Source organism: Lynx canadensis, chromosome C1 (assembly GCF_007474595.2).
Source record: "Lynx canadensis isolate LIC74 chromosome C1, mLynCan4.pri.v2, whole genome shotgun sequence".
Taxonomy (NCBI): domain Eukaryota; kingdom Metazoa; phylum Chordata; class Mammalia; order Carnivora; family Felidae; genus Lynx; species Lynx canadensis.
Window position 1 is genome coordinate 187475710 of NC_044310.1, and position 27348 is coordinate 187503057.

At 38.9% G+C, this 27348-nt stretch overlaps 1 protein-coding gene across 1 annotated transcript in view; it reads right to left on the bottom strand.

Annotated features, from left to right (window-relative positions):
* ALS2 (alsin Rho guanine nucleotide exchange factor ALS2) overlaps nt 1-12033 on the bottom strand; it is a 72240-nt gene extending 60207 nt beyond the window's left edge. Inside the window, 1 exon segment of the mRNA XM_030323762.1 lies at nt 11732-12033. The gene's annotated coding sequence lies outside the window, so the exon portion shown is untranslated.
* Between the last annotated feature and the right edge of the window lie 15315 nt (nt 12034-27348).

Here is a 27348-nt window from a genome sequence, read left to right on the forward strand (position 1 = left end):
ACTTTGCCTCCCATCACTGATTCACTGGATGTAAAGTGGATTTTATACTACCTGACAATCAAAAATGTTGAGAACCTTTTAGCGAAGTGAATAAAACTGTTAACCTTTTTCCTCTTTTAGTGCCACATTTTTTGAATACAAAGATTTCTTAACGTGGTTTTCATCTTATGCCATATTTTTTTTTACCACCACACATTTTTTTCAAATCCAAATGGAATTAAAACCATAGAAACTGTTCTGAAACTTTCATTATAGTAAATAACTATAAATACTAGGCAATATAAATACTATATATGCTACAGAATAATGGCTCCTCCCAAAGATGTCCACATCCTAATGCCCAGACCTGTGAATAAGTTAGGTTAAGGGCAAAGGGGAATTAAGGTTGCTAATCAGCTGACCTTAGGAGAGGGAGATTACTCTGGTTATCTGCGTGGTTATCACAAACATCCTTAAAAGTGGAAGAGGGAGACAAAAGGAGAAAGAGAGAGAAAGAGAGTTGATGAAGGAAACATGTCAGAGATTCTTCACTGCTGGCTTTGAAGAAGGGAAGGTGGGGAGCATAAGCCAAAGAATGGGGGTGGCCTTTAGAAGCTGGAAAAGGCAAGGAAACAGATTCTCTCCATGAGCCCCCAGAAAAGAAAGCAGCCCTGCTGACACCTTGATTTTAGCCCAGCAAGACTGGTGTTACACTTTTAACCTAAGGAGTTGCAAAATAGTAAGTCTGTGTTATTTTAAGCCACTAAATTAGTAGCAATTTGTTAAATAGCAACAGAAAGCTAGCCAATATACTATTTTGTACACATCTTCCTAGATTAGTATTTATAAATCTATCTCACTTTGTTTTAATGGTATTTATTATGTTTGACTTACAAGAAGACAGGTCTGCCTAAGTCTCAAAGACAGCAAAGGGAAAAAGAAATGACTGCTAAGGAAACATAACTAAAAAAAAGGAAACATAACTAAAAAAAATATTGCAGATAAATGTGGGAAGCTTATGGTATAAAGTTTTACCTTACATACTTAAATTTATATTTAAATACATACTTAAATACATATTTATATTTAAATACATACTTAAATTTATATTTAATGGCATTTAGTGGCATTTACCAACTCTATTTAATTTAACATTCTTTCTCAACTGTGTATCCATAAACCCAAAATTTAGAGAAAGTAAACCCAAAATTTTTGTTTTTCTAATATTTTTATGATCCCCAATCCAGGAAATCTTTAAGATTTGCCTCAAGCATTCAAATCGCATTTAGATTTTTGTATCCTCTTTCATTGCTTCACATTTTTAATTGTTACAAAATTGTCTAATCATGGGGCTTCTTCTGGGGATATATCTTACCAGGTGAATTTTAAGGTTCTCATTCTACATTCCTTTGAGGAACAGAATCCCTAAACTCTGCTACTTTTCCTCTATTATAGTAACTTTCCTTCATAGGTCTTTATTATATTAAACCAGCTCTGCGTTTGGGCGCCTGGGTGGTTCAGTCAGTTACGTGTCCGACTTCAGCTCAGGTCATGATCTCATGGGTCGTGGGTTCAAGCCCTGCATTAGGCTCTGTGCTGATAGTGCAGAGCCTGGAGCCTGTTTCAGATTCTGTCTCCCTCTCTCTCTCTGCCCCTCCCCCGCTCACACTCTGTTTCTCTCTCGCTCGCTCTCAAAAAGTAAATAAACATTAAAAAAAAGAAACTGTGTGTTGTACAGTCAAAAATCCGGGGTCCTCTTTTGCCTTGCACGGCCTTTCCAGAGATCAAAGTCACCTGTAAAATGAGCAAAAGAGACTCTAGCATCCCCTCCAGCTATTAAGTTCTATGAATTACACTACAGAACCAGATTCATTTAAAAATTTTTTTAATGTTTATTTATTCTTGAGAGAGAGACAGAGTATGAACAAGGGAAGAGTAGAGAGAGAGGTAGACACGGAATCCTGAAGCAGGCTCCAGGCTCTGAGCTGTCAGCACAGAGCCCCACGTGGGGCTCAAACTCACGAACCGCGAGATCATGACCTGAGCTGAAATCCAGAGCCAGACACTTAACCGACTGAGGTCATCCAGGTGCCACTAGGAACCTGTAATCTAAAACAACTATCATTTTTGGTGGGAGTCCGCAACTTTTAACTATTTTATACTTCCTTTACTTTCTTTTATGTACTTTTAACATCAACTTCATCTTGAAGAGTATACTGGAAAGCTGCGTTGCTTACAAGACCTTCTATAAGTGCTTTAACTATGTATTCTAATAGTGATGATTTACATTCGTCTCAAAAGTTTTAAGTCTATTTTATGGTAAACATACTTGCATATAGTGCCCAGATTAATTTTGCAGGGAGTAGCCTGCCTGCAAACACTCACCTGGCTCATCTTCTCACTGGAAGAAGGAAGCCTGAGCGCTTTTAATTTCATAAAAGGCTGCCAACTCGGTAAAAGAGAAACCAGTAAACAAATGAGAGGTCCTTTGTCCTAGAACAACTATGACTTGGTAATATATTAGACGTAAGTGGAGGATAAAGGAGAAGGAGGTATCAAAAATAATTTCTAGGTTCTGCCTTGAACAACTGTGTGTTGGTGGTACCATTTGCCAGAACGGGAAAAGTAAAAAAGATAGGAGTCTGAAGAAGTTTTTTTTTTATGTTCAAGATGGCAGTGAGAAATACTAGAGTACCTATGAAGAGCAGCTGAATATGTGAGTATGGAGTTCAGAAAAAAGGTCTCAGCTATTGATATAAACTTGGGAAGGCATATAGATAATATGTGAAATCAAAGCAATGGATAACAACATCACTGGGTGTGTAATAGAAAGGAAAGGGGCAGGACCAACCTGTAAGGAGCTTCTGCATCTACGGATTGGATAGGATGAGGAACTAGCAATGACAACTGAGTGAGAAGTGATCTGAAAGGTGGAAGAAGCATGAGTCTGTGGGCACATAAAAGCAAAGCAGAGTGTTTCCAGGAGGAAGGCCTGGTCGATTAGGTCAATGCAGCTGGGGTCTCAGGTTAAGAACAAAAATCTGTCCAGTGGATATGCCAACACAGGTATCACTGTTGAGCATGGTCAAAGTTTCAGTGGTGGCAGGGGACTGAAAACTAGATTGGAGTAGGTTGACTATAAATGGGGGGTGAGGACAAGAAAATTAAGTTCATATAAAGAATTCTTTTGGAAAAACTCTGTTGAAATGACAGAGAAATAGAGCAGAAGCTGGAGAAGAATGTGAAGATAAAGGGTGTTTCCTGTATGTGTACGGTTGGGGAGATGAGAGACAGTTGAACATGTTTGCACTGACAATGACACCAATCCTAGATTCAAGAGGACAGAGGGCAGAACCAAAGTCCTGGACAAAATGAAAGAGGATGACATCCAGAACACGTTTTGGGACTGATCTTTCACAAGAGGAAGGGCTGACATTTTAATAAGAAAGGAAACGGATATAGATTATAGATACACACATATATTTAACAGATACAGACAGGATTACAGATTTAGTGTTGAGAGAAAAAGTCCCATACGATGGCATGTGTAAGTGAGTAGGACTTCCCAGTATATGTGTGCTATCTATTCTAATCTCATTCCCGGCTCCAGTCATTCCATTTCTTTATTTTATCTTGCCATACTATACATTTTCATATACTGCATTAAATCCTTTTAGAAACAAGGCAGAATACAAATTTTAAAAAAATTAATGTGGAACAGAAATGTGCTAGTGGACTATTCTCTCAAATGCAAAGAGAAAATTAAAATCATGTAGGATTCTATTTATTCATCTCTAATAAACTTTATTCTCTGGATAAAGTCCTCTTCCCTTAATGATTTAGTGAAAGATAAATTTATGAGTCATAAGTATATTAACTCTCAAATGCTAAAATTTCAACAACACCACATGTATTTTTTTCATCTATTATGTTCCAGGTATGCCAGTCTATAATTTCTATGAAAGCCAAAAATATCTTATTCTCTAGGATAGCCCAGCTACTTAACATAGTCCTGATATATAATACTGTTGGTACTCAATAAATATTTGTAGATAGATTAGGCCCACATAAATAAAGGAGTTCCTGTCCTTAAGGAGTTTACATGCTATCGTGTTGTCTTTCTGACAAGAATGATGGCTCTCTATATGGACAGCACCCTGAAAGCATAAAAAAGCAGCAAAGTTGAGAACTTTCAGTCTTATTCTCATATCTCACTTACTGGTTTAAAATAGGTATATTGATTAAAACTATTGCAATAACTGTAACTACAAGAGTAATGATACTTGGAGATTAGAATAATAAGACATTAAGATAGAACAACAATAAATAATAGAGTGGTAAACTGTATCATAATGCCCTGAAAGAAACTTGGACATACACTGAATGCAAAATAAAATTACTACAGATTTCATGCATTTACACTTTCTTTTTAAAGTTTGAATTGGCTGCATTTTATTAAAATGTAGTAAACCACAGTTTACATTTGTGGATGCAGTAAACAATACTTTTAAGACACTATGGCATTGCACACATGGTTATTGTTGAATAAATATTTTCTTTTAGAGACTCAGTCAATATATTTACACATGGATCAAGGCCAACTTTTGACTCAAACACCTGACTTACAACTAATCTATACACCAACAACTGCTACTTCCTGGATATACCACCACCAAAGCCTTTACCATCCACTAATGAAGGTTGAGGAACACTCATCTTGCACTGCAGCCTTGACAAACCAATCACCAAAGGATGAGGCCACTTCAAAACCCAGCTCTCCCAGCCCTAACTGGAAAGCAATGCCTGATACCACTATGGGAGCTGACTAGCCCCTTAAATACTGACCCAGAGTTCAAGAATCCAGTAAGTTAATGCAGTGAATAAAGTCAGTCAGTAGGCTAGCCTAGAAAGTACTTATTATCTATAATGTTGTTACTAATGGAATAATCCCCCCCCCAAATCATTGATTTAAAATATATTATAAACTCCTGAGAGATCAGAAACTATGACTTATTCATTGGTACATTCTCGTATCCATAGTAATCACTAGGTACAAACAGGCTACATTTAAGTGAGTACTCAGTGAAAGATAGCGCTTTGTCTTAAATTCCAATCCATGGGTTTCCAAATGATGTAGAAGATTTCTAATGCCTGTAATAAAAGTCAGTATCATACATAAAAGTAAAGTGTCTAATTACACAGTAGAAACTCATAATTTGCTAATGGTATTCCCTAACAATTAAGATCCTTTTATTTCATGTCAGTTCACAAATGTTATATAACCCAGGAATGAACAGCCTCTTTCTCCTTAGTACATGGAGACACTTTTTGGTGCCATCAGGGACACTTAAGATTCATAGTCTTTTTTATGGCCTGCTTATTTTCACCCTATAAAGTACTAACACTGCACTCTACTGATTGTGAAAATCCTCTAAAATGGATATTATCCATGGGGGCGGGGGGAGGTTGTGTTTAAACTTGGTAAAATAAATGCCTAGGGATGCCCACTTAGCTCCATTTTGTATCCAATGCAAATTTTTTTAAGGTAAATTTTTCCAGATAAATAAAATAAAACATTTTGATGGGTAGTACAATACTAGGAATTGAATCAGGGATATAGAAATCAAAGCCACATTGAGATACCACCTCACACCAGTCATAGTGGCTAAAATGAACAACTCAGGAAACAACAGATGTTGGCAAGGATGTGGAGAAACGGGAACCCTTGTGCACTGCTGGTGGGAATGCAAACTGGGGCAGCCACTCTGGAAAACAGTGTGGAGGTTCCTCAAAAAATTAAAAATAGAACTACCCTATGACCCAGTAATAGCAGTACTAGGAATTTATCCAAAGGATACAGGAGTGCTGACTCATAGGGGCACATGTACCCCAATGTTTATCACAGTGCTTTCTGTGAGAGACAAATTATGGAAAGAAGCTAAATGTCCATCAACTGATGAATGGATGAAGAAGATGTGGTTTGTATGTACAATGGAATACTACTTGGCAATGAGAAAGAATGAAACCTTGCCATTTGCAACAACATGGATGGAACTGAAAGGTATTATGCTAAATGAAATAAGTCAGAGATATCATATGCTTTCACTCATATGGGGAATTTGAGAAACTTAACAGAAGACCATGGAAGAAGGGAAGGGGTTAAAAATAGTTTCAAACAGAGAGGGAGGCAAACATATGAGGCTCTTAAATACAGAGAACAAACTGAGGGTTGAAGGGGGGGCGGAGATGAGGGGAAATGGGTGATGATGACCATTGAGGAGGGCACCTGTTGGGAGGGCACCCATACACTGGGTGTTGTATGTAATCCATGAATCATGGGAATCTACTCCCGAAACCAAGAGCAAACTGTATACACTGTATGTTAGCTAACTTGACAATAAATTATATTTAGAAAAAAAAAAAATACCAGGAATTGAATTTCAAATTCTCAGGTACTGCAACAATTTGTGTCTGTTATTATATGATAGAATATAATTTCTGATACAAATTGTTTATTCCTTTAATATTTTGCCACTGTTCTTTCATTTAAATGGCCACAATTTTTTCTAAAAAAGGCAATATTACAGAAACACGGTTCAAAGCATGTTGGCTTATTTTATCAATCAATAACATGTAGAGCTTAAGGTAATCACAGGGCCACATAACTCGACAGGGAGTATACATGCCAAAAAACAGTGCTCTGGAGATATAGGTTTCACTTATTTTTAAAGAGCTAGCAACAGGTATTCTTGATCAGGAATGAAATATTTTTAACTCACAAGTTTAAATACTGAGGTTATACTAGGAACTGGCTATTAAATTCACTACTCAAACCATTTAATGCATTCTCATCATGTTTACTTATTGATACCTATAAAGAGAGAATTGATTTTCTTTGAGCAATAACTGGACACCGCATTCACAGTATAAAATCAGTTTTACCACACTGTAATAAAAATATAACCAACCCAAACTTTAAAAAGTGTTAATGACCACATGATATCTGTGGTAATTTTGCATCTGAGTCACTCTGATCAAATTCCTTTTAGGGTTTTATGATATAATCTGCTTCCCTATCCTTTGAGAGGTCATGATCAGTATATGCCTGCATTCCCCAAGAGTCTCCAGAATTTAAATTCCTCTGCAGCCTTATAAGAAGCAGTATTCCTCATCTTAAGAAAAGCATTTTCCCAGGGGCACAAGTCAAACAGGAAAATAAAATTGACTAAATAATTGGTCTGTCTTCTCTCCTTAGAAAAGCTTTACACGCTGGAACTACACTGACACATTCTTTCCCTATTGCAGAAAGAAAAGAATTATTTTTTCCAGAGTCAACTACTTTGAGACTAAAAAGTAAAATAAAACATACTGGAAGAAAGCCCTAATTATACATAAAAACTGTATTTTTAAAAAATGTTTTATTTATTTGAGGGGGGAAGGGGCAGAGAGAGAAGGAGAATCCCAAGCAGGCTCTGTGCTATCAGCGCAGAGCTGGACACAGGGATTGATCTCACGAACCGTGAGATCATGACTTGAGCCGAAACCAAGAGCTGGACTCTTAACCAACTGAGCCATACAGGTACCCCAATAAAAATTGTATTTTTACAAAATTTCTCTTTAATTATATAGAATTTAAATTAAAATTTTTCAAGTGCTAGTTTCACAAACTGTGTGTGTGTGTGTGTGTGTGTGTGTGTGTGTTCTCCAATAAAACTTTATTTACAAAAACTGGCCACCAGTCCAGGGATGGTACAAACTGTTAATCACACACAAATCTGTAAAAAAATGAGCAAATCCATGTACCTACCCATCACTCAGTTTTAACATATATTAATTAACGTATTTTTATATTCAAAATGCTTCGGCTGTTTTTAAAATAGAAGGAAAAGTTACACAGATTTCTGAAAGAGCACCACCCAAACCTATCTCCCAGAGTTAGCCACTATTCCTAAACTTAATGTGTCTCATTTCCATATATGGTCTTATACTTTCATGTACTTTCATTAGATACATATGTATCGATATATACCAATGTAAGCTATACTGTTTTAAAACTACATAAATGCCAGGTGCCTGAGTGGCTCAGTTGTTGAGCATCTGACTCTTGATTTCAGCTGGGGTCATGATCTCATGGTTGGTTCCTGAGAACAGGACCAGAGTTGGGCTTTGTGCTGACAGTGTGGAGTCTGCTTAGGATTCTTTCTTTCTCTCTCTCTCTCTCTCTCTCTCCCTCTCTCTCTCTCTCTTCCCCCCTCTCTCCCCCCCCCACTTCCAGCGCATGCGAGCATGCACATGTTCTCTCACAAAAATAAACTTAAAAAAAAAAAAAGAAAAAAGAAAAAAAACTACATAAATGCATATCATATACATCCTTTAGCAACTTGCTTCTTCACTATTATACACTTGAGATATATCCACATTAATAAGGATACATCATTTTTACTAAGGGATAGTATTTCATTGTATTAATAAACCACAGTTTATCCCTTTCCCACTAAAGTGCAGCTGGATTATTTTACTTTATTGCGATTTTAAGAGCTGCTATTATCATCTTTGTTACATATTTGTTTGGGCAATTGTCCTAAGTTTAGTTAAGAATTCAGCTCAACAAAAATTTAAGTTGTGGAAGAACCCTGGAATGAAAGTTACCCAGCCAGATGCCATTATTGGGTCTAACCCCCACCTTCCTAATAGGGAGTTCATGTGAAACAAAGAAATGCATGATGACTCAGAAGAAAAAAAATCTTTGTATTTAATAATTTTTATTTAATAAATAATTTTTATAGTTTAAATATGTAATAAGGGAAGCATGAGTTGAATAATTTGTGGAATTAATGAGACTAAAGTTGATCTCTTTGAACATAATTCACTGGCAGCCAAGTGAAATTCTATGAAACAGACCCAGTCTTTTTCTCGTGAGTTGAGAGAACTATACGTTTCCTTCAAAAAAAAAAAGTCTTTAATACATTAAAGAATAACTTTACAAGAGCCCAAACAAGGAGTAATTACCTGACTAATTTAAATATTTTTGTTCTACCCACTTGGATCAATTAGTTCAGCTACTTTACCAACTGTTCAGCTTATCTACCAATTGTGTGATGCAAGAAACATCAAGACATTAGGTAAAGACAGCACTATGACATACACAGAGGAATGAGTAAGAGATTGGTATAGGAAAATAAATGCAACACTAAAAAGAACCATGTCAGAATTTGTTACTATTTTATTTGTGGTTACCCTGGCGTATTTTCTTAAGGACTGATATCCTACAAAATCTACTACTTTCTTATTACTGATGACTGAATTATCTGGTGATCAATGGAGAAAAGTGACAAGAAAAAAAAATTGTTTAAAAAAAGAAACCTAAAAGCTCTACCAGAAAAATCTCTCATACAGTTGGACTATGTGCAAGGTTTAATTCCACAAAGTTATAAAAAGGGCTAAATGATCTAAAAGTCATTAAAATCCTCACAGCACTCCTCTGAGTGTCTGAGAAAGGGGTTCAACCTCATACGACACAAAAACAGGCCTTCTTTTACACCATCTCAATAATCACCAGTCTTTACCTTCCTTTGTGGTGGTTGTTTTTTTTTTTTTTTTTAACTCATACCTTACCTAGTGTCATGTTAATAAAGGATTATAGAAGGTTTTTACAAGTCAGAAATATTCTTTGGAAACTCCTTTAGAATGGATGCAGCAATACTGCATCAAACCCATGTTTTTTAATAAAAAAAGTAGATTAATAGTACTCTTTCCACCTACCCACACGAAACTGAAGTCATGTCTTGGTGAAGTTTTTAACACACTCTTGTGTCTTTAACAGTCAAAATGCCCAAAGATGTCTCAAATGATAACCGAAATTTTGAAAGGCTGCAATCTGGGCAGAAGGGATTTCAGTTCATATTGCTTGTATCTACTTAAAAAACAAGAGGCTTGCATGATGCAACTGAACCCTACCCCCCCCCCCCACCAAAATGACCCATTTGGTACTTTATTTTCTTGATCATTATCTTTTCAAATGTTAATACTGTCAAACACCTTTGAATTTTTCTTGCTACAAATATGAACCTTGAATATGCCAATACTAGTTATAGTTTGCAAACTAATAAATTTACTTTTTTTAAATGTTTATTTATTTTTGAGAGACAGAGTGTGAGCAGGGGAGGGGCAGAGAAAGAGGGAGACACAGAATCCAAAGCAGGATCCAGGCTCTGAGCTGCCAGCACAGAGCCCGACGCGGGGCTCGAACCCACAAACCGAGAAATCACGACCTGAGCTAAAGTCAGACTCTTAACCGACTGAGCCACCCAGGCGCCCCCTAAGTAATAAATTTAAACTAGGTATAGATTTCAAAAGCATCTCCTCCACATTAAAATACCCTTACTGAATACCAAAGTTATACAGACCAACCAGAAATCATATTTTCTGTAACTATAAGCCAATGTGTCATAAAATTATCTGGAAACCATTCCTTGAATTAAAAACTGAATTATAGGGGCGCCTGGGTGGCTCAGTCAGTTAAGTGTCCAACTTCAGCTCAGGTCATGATCTCAGGGTTAATGAGTTTGAGCCCCACATAGGGCTTGCTGCTGTCAGCACAGAGCCTGCTTCTGATCCTTTGTCTCCCTGTCTCTCTGCCCCTACCTTTCTCTCTCCCTCTCTCTCTCCCTCTCTCAAAAATAAACAAACATTTAAAAACAAACAATAAATTATAAAATAAATTAAAAAATAAAAAGTGAATTATAGTTTTTCTCTAAAAATATTCAGTGCTCTTTCCCACTTAGAAGAAAGTGAGTCAGTGTGGGTCATGAAATAGTGGAAGAAGAAATTATTATAAAAATAGGTAATATGTACTGAATATTTACCACTGCCAGACACTCTAACAGATATACACGAACCATTAAACGTAGAGATGCTATTATGAGGAAGGTACCTTAATTCTCAATTTAGAATTAAAGAAAATGATACAGAGAAGTAACTTTCCCCAAATCAAAGATATAAGTGGATATGATGTCAGGTATGCCCATATCCAAAGCCTAGGATCTTAACCACTATGCTTATATTATTGAGATTAAAATACTGCAATTTACTGTAAAAGCCAATTTTTTACTGCTTTAAATTGCTTAGTTAACTCATTAACTCAAAGGTCAAGTGGTCACTCCAAATCATTCATATTTATGATAAACTGGGGGAAAAACTGGGCCAATAACCTTACTGAATTTTGATACCTGTTCAGAATAAACACACATCACACAATTTTATTCTTTAAATCCTTAAAGAGCATTTACGGCCACGAACAAATCTAAAAGGCAATAGACTACAGATCTGCGTTTGTGTTTAACAGTTATTTCCTTTTCCCTCCTAAACTAGAGAGAATACTATTCTTGAATATGCCGCTTCAGCCAGTGTGTTTTTCTTCTTCCCTCATTATCAAAGCCCTAAGCAGGAGTACAACACTTCTGCCAGCCTATAGCTGCTTGTGTCTAAAGTAGCCCTATTACCCAAAAGACCAACACCAGCGTCAGTACAATTTCCTAATGAGACCCTATGTTACTTTCCTGCCTTCGTTTCTTCAAAGAACTTCTCACCCTCTGATGGCTCACTTGACACGCCAAAGGACTTGCTTAAACTACTAATTCTTAATATCAGAGTCAGTTTCATTTTCTGCAACCGCCCTCTCGAGCCACGGAAACACTAGGTCCACCCCTCACCGAGATCTGCATCCTGGGGCAAACCCGTCTGGGACACTCACCGAGGTTCGAGGCCAGGGATTCCGGTGTACCTGCTAGGCGTCTGGAGTGGGTAGTCAATAAATCCTCTTGAATGAGTAAAGGAGGCAGCGTGGGTGGAAGCGGGAAGTGGCGGGGGGGGGGGGGCGTGAAACACTTTCGCGCCGCTGAGACCAATGCAGTGCCGCCCGTCTGAGGAGGGAGGTAGGGGGCGAGTGAGAGAACCTGGGGCCGGGACAAGGGGCCGCCACGGGTGCTCCTTGGCGGGCAGGCGCCGTCGGTCGGACGCAGGCTTTTTGGAAGACGCGGGCGCTGTCTCTGTGAGTCACCAAGGGCGCTCCCGGGCCTCGGCCTGCGCCTTCGCCTCTCTCTGGGACCCCCGGCTTCCCGCACACAGGACAGCCCGGCCTATCAGCCCTGCGAAGCCAAGGGCCGAGCGGGGACTCACGCTCGCTCACCTGACGCTCCACCCGCAGCACCCCAGCCTGCATCCGGCGCGAGCTTCACAACCCAGCGGGTCCCTGAGATCAGCTGATTCACGAGGGGCGGGGCCTCCGTGAAGGGGCGGGGTTGCAGGGCGGCTAGCTTGGGTGAAGGTGCTCGGGGATTGCCCCTGAAAAATAGGTAGGGTTAGACGCCGACGGCGGCTGATAGCGATCAAAATTAGCCAAGAGGCCTTAGGCACTGTGGGTAAAGCCCTCAGGAGTACTGCCCCTCCCTTAGGACAGGGCGGAGCCACCAGTCCTTAAAAGCGCTTGGGCGATGATGTAACACGCAGTCGTCGGGTCCTAACTACCCGACCGCTTCCATGGTAACAGGTGGTGATGAGCGTGATTGGGAGCTGCAGACATTTTGCTGCCACTTCAAACGGCAAAAGTCAGATGATAAGTTTGCTACTCTTTACAGGGAAAATGTGAAAATATTTTCAAACTGCTTCCATGGACTATACACTAACAGTAGTTGTTTCCGCCACTACAGATGACGTCATCGCCACGCGGCGTCAGTTGGCTTTAGTGTCCACACTTATTTACTTGGTTGCAGCCCCGAAGGGTGAAGTGGGCTAGGAGGCAATGAATTGGTATCTTTTATGATTCCCCACAGGGTTCCCAGTGTACAGTCTGAGTAAAACAGTTTGCTTGTCTAGCCACAGCCCCACCCCGACTCAGCTCGCAGCTGGCAAGTCCCCTCGGGAAGATTTTCCGGAGCTTGCCACCCTTGGTATGCAGTGGGTACGAACTCTGCTGTTAGGCAGAGTGCCATCGCTGGGCCTGCAAACCTGTATTCAGACCATCAGCGACGGATAATGCAGTCACGTTCTGAAGTTCCTATGCATAAATGGGTCGATCACGTTCACCCTCAACTCAGTTGCTTCCTTGATCCTCCACCCACCCGCAAAATCGTTAGTCTGCAACAATTTAGACAACCTTGTCCACTCTTGTACCAGGGCTGAAAACAACATAACCCTGAGAATTGGCAGCACTGCAAACCAAAGGTGTCCAACTTCAGTAGGGATTTCCCTGTGGCCCAGCAATCTTGCTAAACCTAAACAAATCCTTAACACATCGCTACTAAGAATTTCTTTTCCCTTCGCCTTCCATTCCCGACCCCCCACAATGCTATCTGAGCTCTACCCACCCACCCCCTTTGGCAAAGAGTTTTAAAAATAATTTAAAAACCGTCTCCTACGTTTCTGAGGAAATTGAGACTACTAGGGATGAACTTCCCTAAGCCCCACCAACCACTGTTACAAAACCTACCTACAGCCCTTACCTTCCTTTCCTTCTCCCTCTTTCTCTTTAGAAGAGACATTCTGTCCTGTCAAGATGTATCCCTCCACCTGAATTCAGGATCCCTTCCAATCCCCTTAGAGATCTTGCCCCATTACTTATCCCTTCCTTTTTGTATATTTTCTTTTCTTTTCTGTTTTTCCTTTTTTATATTTTCAATCTCTGGTTTTCTTACCACTCTTTTTTTTTTTTTTTTTTTTTTTTTTTTAATTTTAGAGAGAGCATGCCATACTCTATCCCACCACCCTGGGATCATGACCTGAGCTGAAATCAAGGTAGCTCAGCTGACTGAGCCACCCAGGCACCCCTCTCTTATTACTCTTATTCCTCACTATATAAGCCTGTTCCTACCTATCACATTTTTAATGTCTTTTTCTTCTGTCCTTCTTTTGTTTGCAACCTACTTTTCTCCCTTTACCTTCTAACCTTCCAATCTTCCTCATCTCAGTCTGCAATCTCTACTTTTTCAGACCTACTGAAACCAGTAGTCACCTCCTAATTTTGGAATCTAGTGATACAGTCTCAGAATGGAGCCACTCTGTGCAGCTATTTAAAAGAAAGAATAATCTATATGTATTGATATGGAATGGTCTGGAAGTTAGGTTGTTAAGATTAAAAAAAGGTAAATGCTGAGTCATGTTTATTGTAGTCGACCAATTGTGTGTTAGGTGTGTGTGTTTGAGAGAGACAAAGGTATATATCCTTTTCTTTCTATAAGCGTATATGAGCTCTGAAGGGATACATTAAAAGGTTACTGACACTGGAAAGGAGAATTAGGAACAAAGGTGGGAGGAAAACTCACTTTTCACTCTATGGCATATTTCACTTTTTTAGTTTGTAACTTTACAAATGTGGTTTGAATATACTTTTTACTTATTTATAAAACTTCTAAATGTGAAAAGAAGTATATAATTTTCAGTCTTCCTTTCCCTCATTTCCTCCTTGATTTCTGGGACACACTCCTTCTGGGTTTTACCCCTACCCCTTCAGACCTTTCCTTTACCTTTTCAGACTTTCTTTCAACTGTCCCTTAATTCTTAGACTAAATATTTATTGCACACTTATTATGTGTCAGGCATTATTCTAGGCACTAAAGAGGCATGATAATGAACAAAACAAACAAGGATCTCCGCTCTAGTGGAACTTGCACTCTGGTAGTGTGGAAGATAGTCTCTAGAGATAGCAGCTATTAATTCCTCCCTCCATGTAGACAAATGCCACTGTTGATGTCAAGAGATGAAGTCTATTTCCTCTTCACCTGAATATGGGCTAGTTTTGTGATTTTTTTTTTTTTTAACTAACAGAATATGGCAGAAATGAAGTTCTGAGTCTCCTGAATCAAGGCCTTACACAACTGGCAGCTTCCACATCGCCCTCTGAGAAGCCAGCTGCCATGCTCTAAAAAAGCTTCAACTATATTACAGGTTGATAAGAGACGATGTGGAGAGATAGGCCACGAGGAAGAGCATTATAGTGCCAAAATATGAGCGGAGGCTTCCGGGACCTTCCAGGCCAGCCCAGTTACTGGCTGAATGCAGATGAGTGACACCAGCCAGTGGCAAGTGGAGCAGAACAGCCTATTCAAGCCCTGCCTGAATTCCTGGCCCAAATTCGCAAAAAAATAAGAAATTGTTTCTTTTAACCGCTAAGTTTTGGGATGGTTGGTTATGCAGCAACACCTGAAACAAGTGGGAAGAGTGAGAACTAATAAACGAATATGGTGGTGACTGGGCTATAAAGAGGCAAAATAGTGTAATAGCTAAAAGCACGTGCTTTTAGCCAGACAGCCTAGGTTCAAATCTCAGCTCCAGCACTTACTAGCTTTGAGACCTTAGCACAAGTTATTTAGCTTCTGTGTACCTCTGTTTCTTCATCTACAAAACAGGGGTAGTTATCTACTTTACAGGGTGATGGGAGGTTTACATGTAAATTTTTTAGAATGGTATGTGGCATATAAGCACATATTAATGTTGTGAACAATAAAGGTAAGAGAGTAGATAGAAAAGAGTGCAATTTTATATAAGGTTAGCAGGAAAAATCTCTCTTCTAAAAGGACTGTAACATATCTGAACAGATCTGTAAAGAAGCCAGGGCAAACCTTGTGGATATCTGACAGTCTGTAACTAGCAAAGGCTAGGAGGGTGGTGTGGCTGGAGCTGAATGAGAAAAGTTTGAAAGAAGCTGAGTGAGACTAGAGCCGAATTTAAAAAGGTGGAAAGGTAAGAGATAAGAGAGTATCAGGTAGATAATGATGTGGTCTGGGGACAGATCCTTTGGGCCAAGGAAAGGACTTTGGGCTTATCTGAATGATATGGGCAACGCTGCAGGGCCATCCTTGGGGTTGTTGTAATCTGGATGCTGTTTTAAAGAGATGACTCTTCTGCTCTGTGCAGAGTGATCAGAGTGTAAGAGTTTGAGTGGAAGCAGAGAGATCAGAAAGAGGCTATTGCAATAGTTGAGGCAGTCATATTGGCCAAGCAATGGCAATGGAGTGGCAATGGAGGAAAAGGCAAAAAGGAGTTCTATTCCTGATGTATTTTGAAAGTAGGGCCTAAATATTTGTTCATGGATTAGGCATGAGCTTTGAGAGAAAGAGAAATTAAAGCCTAAGTTATTGGTAGAAATGTGTTGTCACATCACTGAGATGGGCAAGACTGCGGGGAGGGAACGTATGGGGAAATGGAGAGGAGGTACCATGTGTTCATATTTGAGCATGTTATAGTTTATATGGTTATTAGGCATCTGAATGGAGTTGTCAAGTAGGCAGTTGTATATAGGAGTCTTGTGTTAAAGGAGAAAGCAGGGCTTTGGAACTTGTTGATGGAAAAGTGAGGTAGTCTGAGGCTTGAGCCCTGGGACACTCCTCTATTTAATTTTTTTTTAATGTTTATTTATTTTTGAGAGAGACAGAGACAGAGTGTGAGTGGGGGAAGGGCAGAGAGAAAGGGAGACAGAATCCAGAACAGGCTCCAGGCTCTGAGCTGTCAGCACAGAGCCCAACGCAGGGCTCGAACTCACAAACCATGAGATCATGACCTGAGCCGAAATCAGACGCTTAACCGACTGAGCCACCCAGGCGCCCTCTAAATTTCTCCTCTATTTAGAAATTGAAAAGATTGGGAGACTCTAGTTCAGAATCCTGCTGGGTTCTGAGTGGGAGAAATACTTGTGTTTGAGAAACAGAAAGAAGGCAAAAATATCTAGCAGAGTGTATGAGAGAGAAGAGTGGTAGCAAATGAGGTTGTAGTGATTATGTAGGGGTTGGTAGGCCAGGATATGATTTTGTTTTTATTCTAAATGTAAGGGAAATCATCGGAAGAAAGTTTTAAGTGGGGAAATCATCTGATCTGATTTATACTTTTGAAAAAGTTCATTCTGTATAGTGCTTTACGTGTACTTCCTACTTCATTACACAGAATATTAAAAAGAAGCTTACGTAACAACTGAGATTTAGTAATATTAATATTTTTAAGTTCATTCTGAATGAATATATTATAGGAGAGTATGAATAGAAACAGCGAGACTAAGTAGGAAGTATTGCATTAAGTCAGAGGAGAGATGATGATGCCTTGGACTAGGGCGATCACAGTACGAATTGAGAATTGGATAGATTTTTTTAAATTATGTATTTGCCTTTATTTGAACTAACACATTGTTACCAGATTTAGAGCTGAGAATTAGATAGATTTGAGATATCCTCTGGAAGCAGAATTGGCATAATTTAATGATGGATCAGACATGATATTCAATTCATATACTGCCTGAGTTTTTTTCTTGAACAACTGATTCATAGGAAATACATTTTCTGAACTAGAGAAGACTAATAAGAAGCATCTCAGCTTGGTTCAAGGGGTCTGTTTTTGGCATATGACTTTGGGATACCTTTTTGGCATCCAAGGGGAAATGTCAAATTGGCAGTTGGTCTTCTAGGGAGAAATCGGGGCTGGAGATAGAGATTTGAGAGTCCTTTGCACATAGGTGCCATTCAAAGCTGAAGGGATTAGATGAAATTATCTGGGAGGAAAGTGGAGATAAGGACTGTGCATGGGATTGCCCAAACTTGGAAGTTGATCAGAGGAGGAGGCAGGAAAGATAATTGCAGAGAAGTCCCCACAAAAGTAGGAAGAAAACTAGGAAAGTGCCCACGTCACAGAAATCAAAGAGGCTTTCAAGAAGAGTGACATAAATGGTGTTGAATGTTGCTAAACAGTAGAGATAAGGTCTAATAAGCCTTTGGATTTGATAAGATGGACTGCCTGGTGACTTGGCAAGAGCAAGTTCAGTGGAGCAGTAAATGCAGAGGTTTTATTGAGGGCGACTTAAAGAGAGAATAGGAGGTAAGAAAGTAAAGACATCACCTTCAAGAAGTTTTGCTGTGAACTGAGATATAAACTTGGGGCAGTAGCTGGAGGGGGTGTGGAGTGAAGATATAGAATAGGTACCCAAAGCCCAAGCATTAAAAACAACAACAATAAAGCACAAATAGTTGATATGAAGGCAAACCTAGATTTCCTATTGGAAAGAATGTGACCTTGCAAAGGAAAAAAAAAAAAAAAAAGAAACACAAATAGTTGATGTGAAGGCAAACCTAGATTTCCTATTGGAAAGAATATGACCTTGCAAAGAAGAAAAATATTCAAACATGTCTTTCTATAGATTGTCATAGACTCAATACTGACAGCACACAATCTGAGTTGAATCTGTTTATAAATATAGGGTTTTTTTAGCATGACATATATTATACTAATTTGCAAACCTGTATGTCTCTCTTGTTAGATTCTAAGCTCCCAGATAGTGTTTTTCTCATTTTTAAATTCCCTAGAGAATAGCACAGCACCTTGCACTTTAGTAATTGTTCAATAAAATTGTTTATTGAGATCTAGCAATTTACCAATTTGTTGAAATGCAGTTCATTGTTATAGACATAAACCACCCTGACTGACATTGGTTCTGATTCATATCCTCTGATTGATTGGCCACTGAGAGGAACTGAGGAGTGATTCTCCCACAATCCTATCCTTAGAAGTCACAGAAGACAAGAATCCTCCTGCACTCAAAGGGCAAAAGGATTGAAGGCAATGGTTTACCTGCCCTGGGGCAATCAGTGAGTTCTTGTATGAATGTGGGTGGGGGGGAGGCAGGGGTGATGAAGCCTCTGGGAAGTAATGCTATTTGGGCTAATTTTAATAATATTGCAATACAGTATATTTTATGCTATTTGCAAAATGCTTCATGCGTATTTTATTCTCAACCTGATTGGTATAATCATTCCTAAAATACAGATGAAGTAATTGGGGCCCTCTGACTTTCCAAGTTAATCGAACTACTCTAAGTGGGAGAGGGTCTCAAACTGAGGTCTAGATCTTCAAACTCCAAATCCTATCTTCCCCCTACTTCAGCTCCTACTGGATCAGTTGTAGAATAGAGAGTTCAGGACTAAGATAAAAAGTAGAGTTCAAAAAAAGAGATGATAGAGGTTGACAGAAAAGAAGTAACAGGGTTAGTAAAGGCCAGGATCAGAAACTGAGAATGACATTCATGGGAGGGCAGTATACAAGGACATGCCTCAGAGTAGGGTCAAAATGAACAAGTAAACACTGGTTCTAGGCTCCCACCCTGTACATGTATGTGTATATGTGTGGGGGTGGGGCTGCATTCACACACATACATAAATGCTATTATCTAATTAACAGCCAATCTGAATGGAGTATAAGATATAGTTCATGCCCTCAAAGAAGATACTTAACTTGTTAGGAAAACAATCAAAACAATGATTAGAATGCACACCTGAGACGATCAGTGATCCAGGAGTTCAGCCTTGAGAGAGACTGGGGGTAGTGGTGGGAGAGGGATCACAGAAGCAAGGAAAGGTTCAGAGCAGAGCTGTAACCTCAGGTAGGACTTGAAGGAGGAACAGCTCCAGGGGAGGGAGGAACATATCAGATGAGAGCACGGGAAAGTTCAGTCACAACAGCAGGGAAGGTTTGTTGGACATTGAGGTGTGAATGCAGTGAAGAGTAAGTGGATGACTGGGGAACAGAGGTAAACAGGGCAGGATAGTCAGGTTGTGCGAAGCCAGGCTGAAGAATGTAGCCTTCATTCCATAGGTATGTAGGGGAACTTTGAGAAGTGATCAAAGAGGAATTTTTCAAATATAACACAGAAAAACCTTTTGGGCCTTCAAAGTAGAGTTTTAGTCTGTGTATCTTGTTTTACTTAACCATTAAAATAGAAGCCAAGTGTTTTACACTTTTTATTCTTACTGAATTAGATTAGGTTTCTCTCCTGATAAGAAGGGTAGTTAAAAATAACTTAGACCTTTGTTTTAAAAACAGATGCTGAGATTCTAAATGGCTGAAGGACAAGATAGGGGTACCCAACTCTCACTGACATCAGGGAGCACATTACCCTGTGGCTGAACTTCATGAAAGAGGGTAATGTCTCAAATGAGGAGCAAAGATCTGCTGATGACATTGTAATTTAGGGGAATTATTTAAATAGAAATGCTTCTACTCATCTCATATTAGGAATAATTAGTGGATTGAATGACTAATCACCAGATGTAGGCAAGTACATGGCTAACATGTTATTTTTAGAATGGAAGCATATGGCTATATGAGAGTTGCTGAGACATATATTCATAAAGTCTATATTATGAGATGTAAATAACCATTAAAGCATATTTAAATATCTGTATCTATATCTGAGTTGTGTAATATGTCCCTAATAATGTTACACTTCTCTTATTCTTTCCTTGTCTCTGTTTTGTCGACAAAACCTGTTCTACTGACTTATCTTAGCATTCTGGATCTCAAGCTGGTCATGACACGTCACTTTTTTTTTTTTTTTTTTTTTTTTTTTTTTTGCTAAAAATCAAAAGCAGTGGTTTGGGCTAAAGGCCCTCATTTTTGTGTGTGTGTTACAATGTATAACTTGTAAATTGTTATAAACATTTAAAGAAAACATTTAGGTCCCAACCTACAAAAAAGCAAATATTTATTTGCAAGTGAGTCGTTTGAAACTTAGAACACGTTTTCCCATAGAAACAGCGAGGTAAATCATAGTTTTGTTCCTGGACTAATCCACAAATGTTTTTTGATTTATGATATTGTTCAAATAATGTGCATTTGCAATGAAAAAATACAGCTGAAAGCAATAATTTTGTAATACTTTATAATTTTAAAAACAAGAAGGAAAACCCCTTGGTATTAAGCGGGTAATTTTTCATGACTGCTGGTACTTAGAAGCGGGTTTTAGGGATGGAGAGTTGGATGGAAGCTGTGGAGCTCTGGATCGCACAGGGGAACTGGAGGGCGAGCAGGAAGCAGCGTCCGCCCAGCCATACTGGACCTGGCGCGACAGCGGAAAACGTGCCTCCTTATATCTACACAGATCAATATATCCTGCCCTATTTTGAATCAATCGGGATAAAGTAATAAAATCCCTACAACTCGGCAAACATCTATATATAAAACCCGGCATTGCCAATCTGCACACTCCTGTCAACCTTCACCAACCGGCCCTGCTGGGGCAGTGGGACTGACAGCCACGCGACGGCGGGATTCTCGGGCTGATTGGGAAACTACTGTTCCCTTCGCACAGCGATGAGGGGTTGTAAAACACACAAGCAGCTTGTCTTCATTAAAAGGTCGATACTGTATTTTGTTGACCATGGGTTGGTTTTTTTTGCATTCATCTTTAATTTTTTTTTTTTTTAAATTTTTTTTTTTTTTTTTTTTTTTCAACGTTTATTTATTTTTGGGACAGAGAGAGACAGAGCATGAATGGGCGAGGGGCAGAGAGAGAGGGAGACACAGAATCGGAAACAGGCTCCAGGCTCTGAGCCATCAGCCCAGAGCCCGACGCGGGGCTCGAACTCACAGACCGCGAGATCGTGACCTGGCTGAAGTCGGACGCTTAACCGACTGCGCCACCCAGGCGCCCCTCATCTTTAATTTTTTTATTAAAAAAAAAAATATTGCAATAAGATTCTTTATTATTTTGATTTGTCTTGATTACTGGGTTTTGTGGGGTTTTTTAATGCTCCTTGCTGCCTCATCCCAATCCAGGCACTGGTGGGAAGCAGTGAGGAAGGAAGACCTATAAACAGTGCCCCCATACATTATACTTTTCTGCCTTCCTTTCTCCTTCTCGTCCTTGTCCCTCCCTCCCTTCCGTTTCTTTTTTATTTTTTAAATTTGCTTTTCTTACTTTGGGCCTCCAGCTCCAGCAACTTTCTCTGGCTGTTACTGAAGGCTCTCCCATAGCCGGGAGCCAACTGGCTCTTGGGGACTGGGAGCTGGGGAGGGCATAGTATTTCTGAGGGGCAGAGGCCTAGTCTATTTTGACAAGTTTTAAAATACTTGTTTTTTGTTTTTTAATGTGGTTAAACCCTCTAAATTTCAGAGCCTTGAGGCCAAGTCTGGTTTGCCCATGCCTACTAACTGCTAGTCTTATGTATATGATAAATGCAGTTGAAGGGGAAAAAACTGATTAAGTAATTGGACAAGGAGAAGAAAAAAGATTTTTTAAATACGATTATGTAAATGTGAGGCAGAGATTGCCTGAGGTGGGATCACTTTGGCTGTGAGTGGCAGAGTCCAAAGAAAATTGGCAGGAGTCACGTGTGGTGGGAGAAGAGATTTGGGATTTGGGAAGGTCATTCCTTTGAAAAAGAAGTTGAGAGGGAGGAAAAGTTGAGTTGGCCAGTTCTGCATCCTGGCCACTGAGTGGTGCTGTGGGTACAGGCTGGCTGCTTTCAGGAATGAGGGACAGAGGGGTTCAGGCATCCTGGGAAAGAGATAGGGGAGGGTCAGCCACAGAATTTGCCGGGATCAGAAAGGACCTATAAAGGTCAAGTTTTTGTAAGTTGTGCTTATTTGTATTTAAGTACCTACAATATATGCATATTTTAAAGCAATAGTAACTTGCAGGAGACATTTCAAACAGTTCTAAAACTCTACTGCTTTTAGTACTGTGGAGTGTACTACATGTCAGCATGGACAGGTTCCCAGGCTAGACCACTGTACTCTGACAGAGCAAAAAACTTTAGGGCAATGTTAAGGAAGGTTATGGGAGCATCTTATAATGCATTCCACACAAATTAACAATGTCAAGTTGTACAAGGTACCATTATTCTTTAGTCACTACTTCTGTAGTGGACTAATTATTCTGACTCTGCATTGACTGTGAGGAGCTGCTAGAAAGAAATTGGGTGGAGTTGAAGACAGCAGATGGAGTGTGCTCATCTCACCTCTACTTTCAGACATGTATGTTTCCTATCAGAGAAGAAGTTCTTTCATGTGGGTTAGGACATCATCCTGAAAACCAAGAAGCAAAATTTCCTTTCACACACAAGGGAACAGTATGCTAAGTTGATGGATCCACTGCGTGGGAGGAAAAGAGTGTTCATAGCACTTTTGAGTGTTCATGGTATGGAGACATGGTTAAGAGCATAGACCCTAGAGTTAATACTGGTGGGTTTAAAAAAATTTTTTTTACATTTATTTATTTTTGAGAGAGAAAGAGGGCAGGGGCAGACAGAAAGTAGGGAAGGGCAGAGAGAGAAGGAGACAGAATCCGAAGCAGTCTCCAGGCTCTGAGCTGTCAACGCAGAGCCCGATGTGGGGTCCGAACTCACAAGCCGTGAGATCATAACCCAAGCCGAAGTCAGACACTTAACCGACTGAACCACCCAGGCGCCCCAATACTGGTGGGTTTAAATTCCAATTCTAACACCTATACTCAGAAACTTTGGACAATCCCCAGTTTTCTCAACTAAACTTTGGGAAATAATTATCTACATCACAGAATTCATGAGATAATGTATCCTAAATGTTTGGTGAGAAAGGATAAAAAAAAATGGTGCCTAAAGAAAGAAGGGAGGACCAGCACAGGCCTGGAGATTCTTTGGTATGATTGATTGTCTCCCTATTTTCAAATTGTATCAAGGAGGAAAATGGTCAAACAGGTTAAAAGTATGGATTTTGGAGCTGCTCTGCCTTGGTTCAAATCCTGGTTCCACCACTTCTTGCTTGTGTGGCCATGGGCAAATTATTTAATAGTTCTGACCACAGAATTGTTATGAGTAAATACAAGTCAACTACCCATGTGTTTGCATTATTATTATTGTCACTTTTTCCCTACCTATAGCTGGAGGACTTGGACTAAACATGTGAGAAGATGCCTTGCTATAGACCTGATTATGCTATATTTACAAATCTATTTTTTATAAAAACATTAAATTGCTCTTTTTAAAAAATCATACTGCTATATTGAAGGTGGAAAGTTAAATACAGAATCAGTGTCCCCATTTCAGTGGGCACCATACATCAGTTTAAGTCATTTCTGGGATTTTTTTTAATGCATTCAAACTCAAGAAATTAAAACAAATAAACAATCATACAAATGCAAAGAACAACAGAGAGAAAACATCTGGTCTGTAGAAACAGATTTCCCAAGGATTCCTACAATTTTAAATAATTGGTCCTTTTTAGGTATGGTGTTCAGTATAATTGCATTGTTTCACAAGCTAAGTCATTCTGTCACAAGAACACCTCACAATTAGATTTCTTTACCTGTCAGTGAAATGTCTTTTTTAACTGTCATTGCTTTCCAGTAGTTTTAGAATGTGGTTCTACACATATGGAATCACTCAGCATTCTTGAGTGTTCCATCTATAGTTAACAGTTTTGATTCACAACAGATAAACTGCTCTTTCAGAAGCCAATGCCACAATTTGCAGAGAGCCTCAATGAGAGGCAAGAATCTAATATCAGAGCCAGTAGCACAGAATTTAAGCTAGAAAACTGGTAATTGGGGCATTTGGCAATTCGAGCAGAAATTTCCAGGGCTCCAGAAATTGTCTTCTAAATCAATAAGAACTTGTGCAATTTGGAAATGTGGTCATTGTGCTCCACATACTTTCTCAATTACTCATCAGTTTTGAATGTTATTCTTTCTTGAAGGCAGTGAAAAAAGATGACACTGGAATTTATGCCATCAACTTCATTGTAGAAACTAAGGACAAGTAAACAAATAGCACACCGAATATGCAATAGTAATATGCTGTAAATAAAGACCATAGCTACATTTAAAGGAACAAAGGAGACTCAGATCCCATATGCTTGCAGTTCTGCTTATTGTCAGAAGACAGCACTCTCAGCATGTAAAAGTTTCAAGTTAAACTACTTCAGGAAGAAGGAAGACATGTGATTTAAGAATCCTACATTATAGCTTTTATTTGGACCAAAGATGATGTCATGTTCCTCCTGATTCATGAACTAGAGTCACTTACCTATTACTGGTTCATCCTGAGTATAATAACTAATTTAAATTTAGGCCAAAAAATTAACGAGAAATGCAACCAAACTGAGATTTTTGTGCTCTTTGTACAAATACTGTTATCAGAGGGAAGTGGATGGGAGATAGGATAGATGGGTGATAGGTATTAGGAGGCACTTGTGATGAGCACTGGGCGTTGTATGTAAGTGATGAGTCACTGAATGCTACTTCTTTTGTTTGTTTTTTTTTTGTTTTTTTGTTTTTTTAATGCTACTTCTGAGACCAATATTGCACTGTATGTTAATTAACTAAAATTTAAATAAGAACAAAACAAAACAAAAATACTATTATCAGTGTACCATCATGAAATAAAATTTGGGAAATTTGGTAGTTTGGGGAGCTTAAAATTTTTTTACTACTGCTAGTTGAGTAACCTTGAGAAAGCTCCTTAAACTCTTCAAGACTGTTCCTTCATGATCAAGTGGGGATAATAGTGGTATCTACTCATTGTCATGAAGTTGGAAGGATCAGCTTGGAGTCTGGCACAGAACAAGCACTGATGTGGTTGCTGTTGCTACTATTATTATTATTATTTCTGTATTTTTATCTAAAGCCTCTTCTGCTTTGTTGACATTAGGAAGGAATATAAGCAAATAAGTAACCAAAATGTATAGATTTCATGTGAATATGCTTTTTAAAATAGTCTTCTTTTTCTACTTTCTTTTTAGAAAATTCTTAAGCACACACACAAAAATGAAGTTCCATATATCCATCACTTAGCTTAAACAACTATCAATATTTTACCAAAATTTTTTATCTCCATCATTATTTTTCTGGAATATTTTAGAGCAAGGAAATTATGTCATTCTACCCATAAAGTAGAATCCCTTAATGAGTAGGCCTCCCTTAATGTAGGATTGTTTTAAAACATATTCACCATGCAAAATTAAAAATAAGTTCTTAAGATTATCTGATACCATATTTAAATTTCCATATTTATTTCAGAAATGCTGTTCTACAGTGGTTACCAGGGGCTGAGGGTGGAGGCAATGGGGAAATGTCTGTCAAAGGCTGCAAAGTTTTAGGGGTGCCTGGGTGGCTCAGGCAGTTAAGTGTCCGACTCTCTGTTTCAGCTCAGGTCATGATCTCATGGTTCATGGGATGGGGCCCCATGTAGGGCTCTGGGCTGGCAGCATGGAGCCTGATTGGGATTCTCTCTCTCCCTCTCTTTGTGCCCTCTCCCCCACTTGTGCTCTCTCTCTCAAAAATAAATAAATAAACATTAAAAAAACACAAAGGCTGCAAAGTTTCAGATATGCAGGATGAATAAGTTCAGGAGATCTAATGCATAGCAGGGTGATTACAGTTAACAATGCTGTACTGTGCACTTGAAATTTGCTAGGAGAATAGTTTTGTTTGTTTGTTTGTTTGTTTGTTTTTTCCAGAGAGATTTTAATTGTTCTTACCAAAAAAAGAAAAAAAAGTTAACTATGTGAGGTGAGAGAGATGTCAATTAGCTCATTGTGGTAAATATTTCACAATGTATACATATATCAAAATGTCATCTTGTACACCTTAAATGTATGCAATTTTTACCTGTCAAGTATACCTCAATAAAGCTGGGGAAAAAAGAAATGTCATTTTACAATTTATTTGTTCAAATCAGGATCCAAACAAGGTCTACATATTATGTTTGTTGTGTCTTTCAAAACTTTATAATTCACTTTTTTTTATGCCATTAATTGCTAGAGAATCAAGTTATTTGTCCTTTCTGATTTGGCTGTTTGCTTCATTGTGGTGTTAACTTCTCTGTCCTCTATATTTCTTGTAACTTGTTTTTAGATCTTAGACGATTAGATTCCAAATCTTTTCTTTTCTTTTTTTTTTTTTCAAGTTTATTTATTTTGAGAGACAGAGCTCAAGAAGGGGAGGAGCAGAGAGACAGGGAGAGAGAGAATCACAAGCAAGCTTTACATTGTCAGCACACAGCCTGATTCAGGGCTCAAACTCATGAACCGTGAGATCATGACCTGAACCGAAGTCGGATGCTTAACTGACTGAGCTACCCAGGTGCCTCTAAATTTTTTTTCTTTAGCCAAAAATATATCACAGGTGATGCTGTATACTTCCTGGCTCATAGTGGCTGGGTATCCCAAATTTCCCTAAGATGGGTCAGTAGACTCAGATGTTATAAGCCTGACCCTTCATTGCAAAGTTCCTTATCAATCTTTTACCTAATGATTTTAGTCTTCATTGATGATTGTTGCTTAGCTCTGTGATTGTATAATAGGGAATTTTCTACTTCTAACATTTCTTCTTCATTAGCTGGAATTCGTATATAAGGAAGAATTTCCCCCTCATTAATTACCTGATAACACTGGGAAAACAATTTCTATATAAAAGACAAAATAAACTTGATCCCCCCCCCCTTATTTATCAACATTCAGTCATGAATTGGTGCACTAGAAACCTCTAAGTGACAATTTTATTTAGATACATGTATGGATTTTATGTATTTCATGTGTTTCAATCCATTGCAGTCATTGTTCTTTTTGATACTCACATTGTCC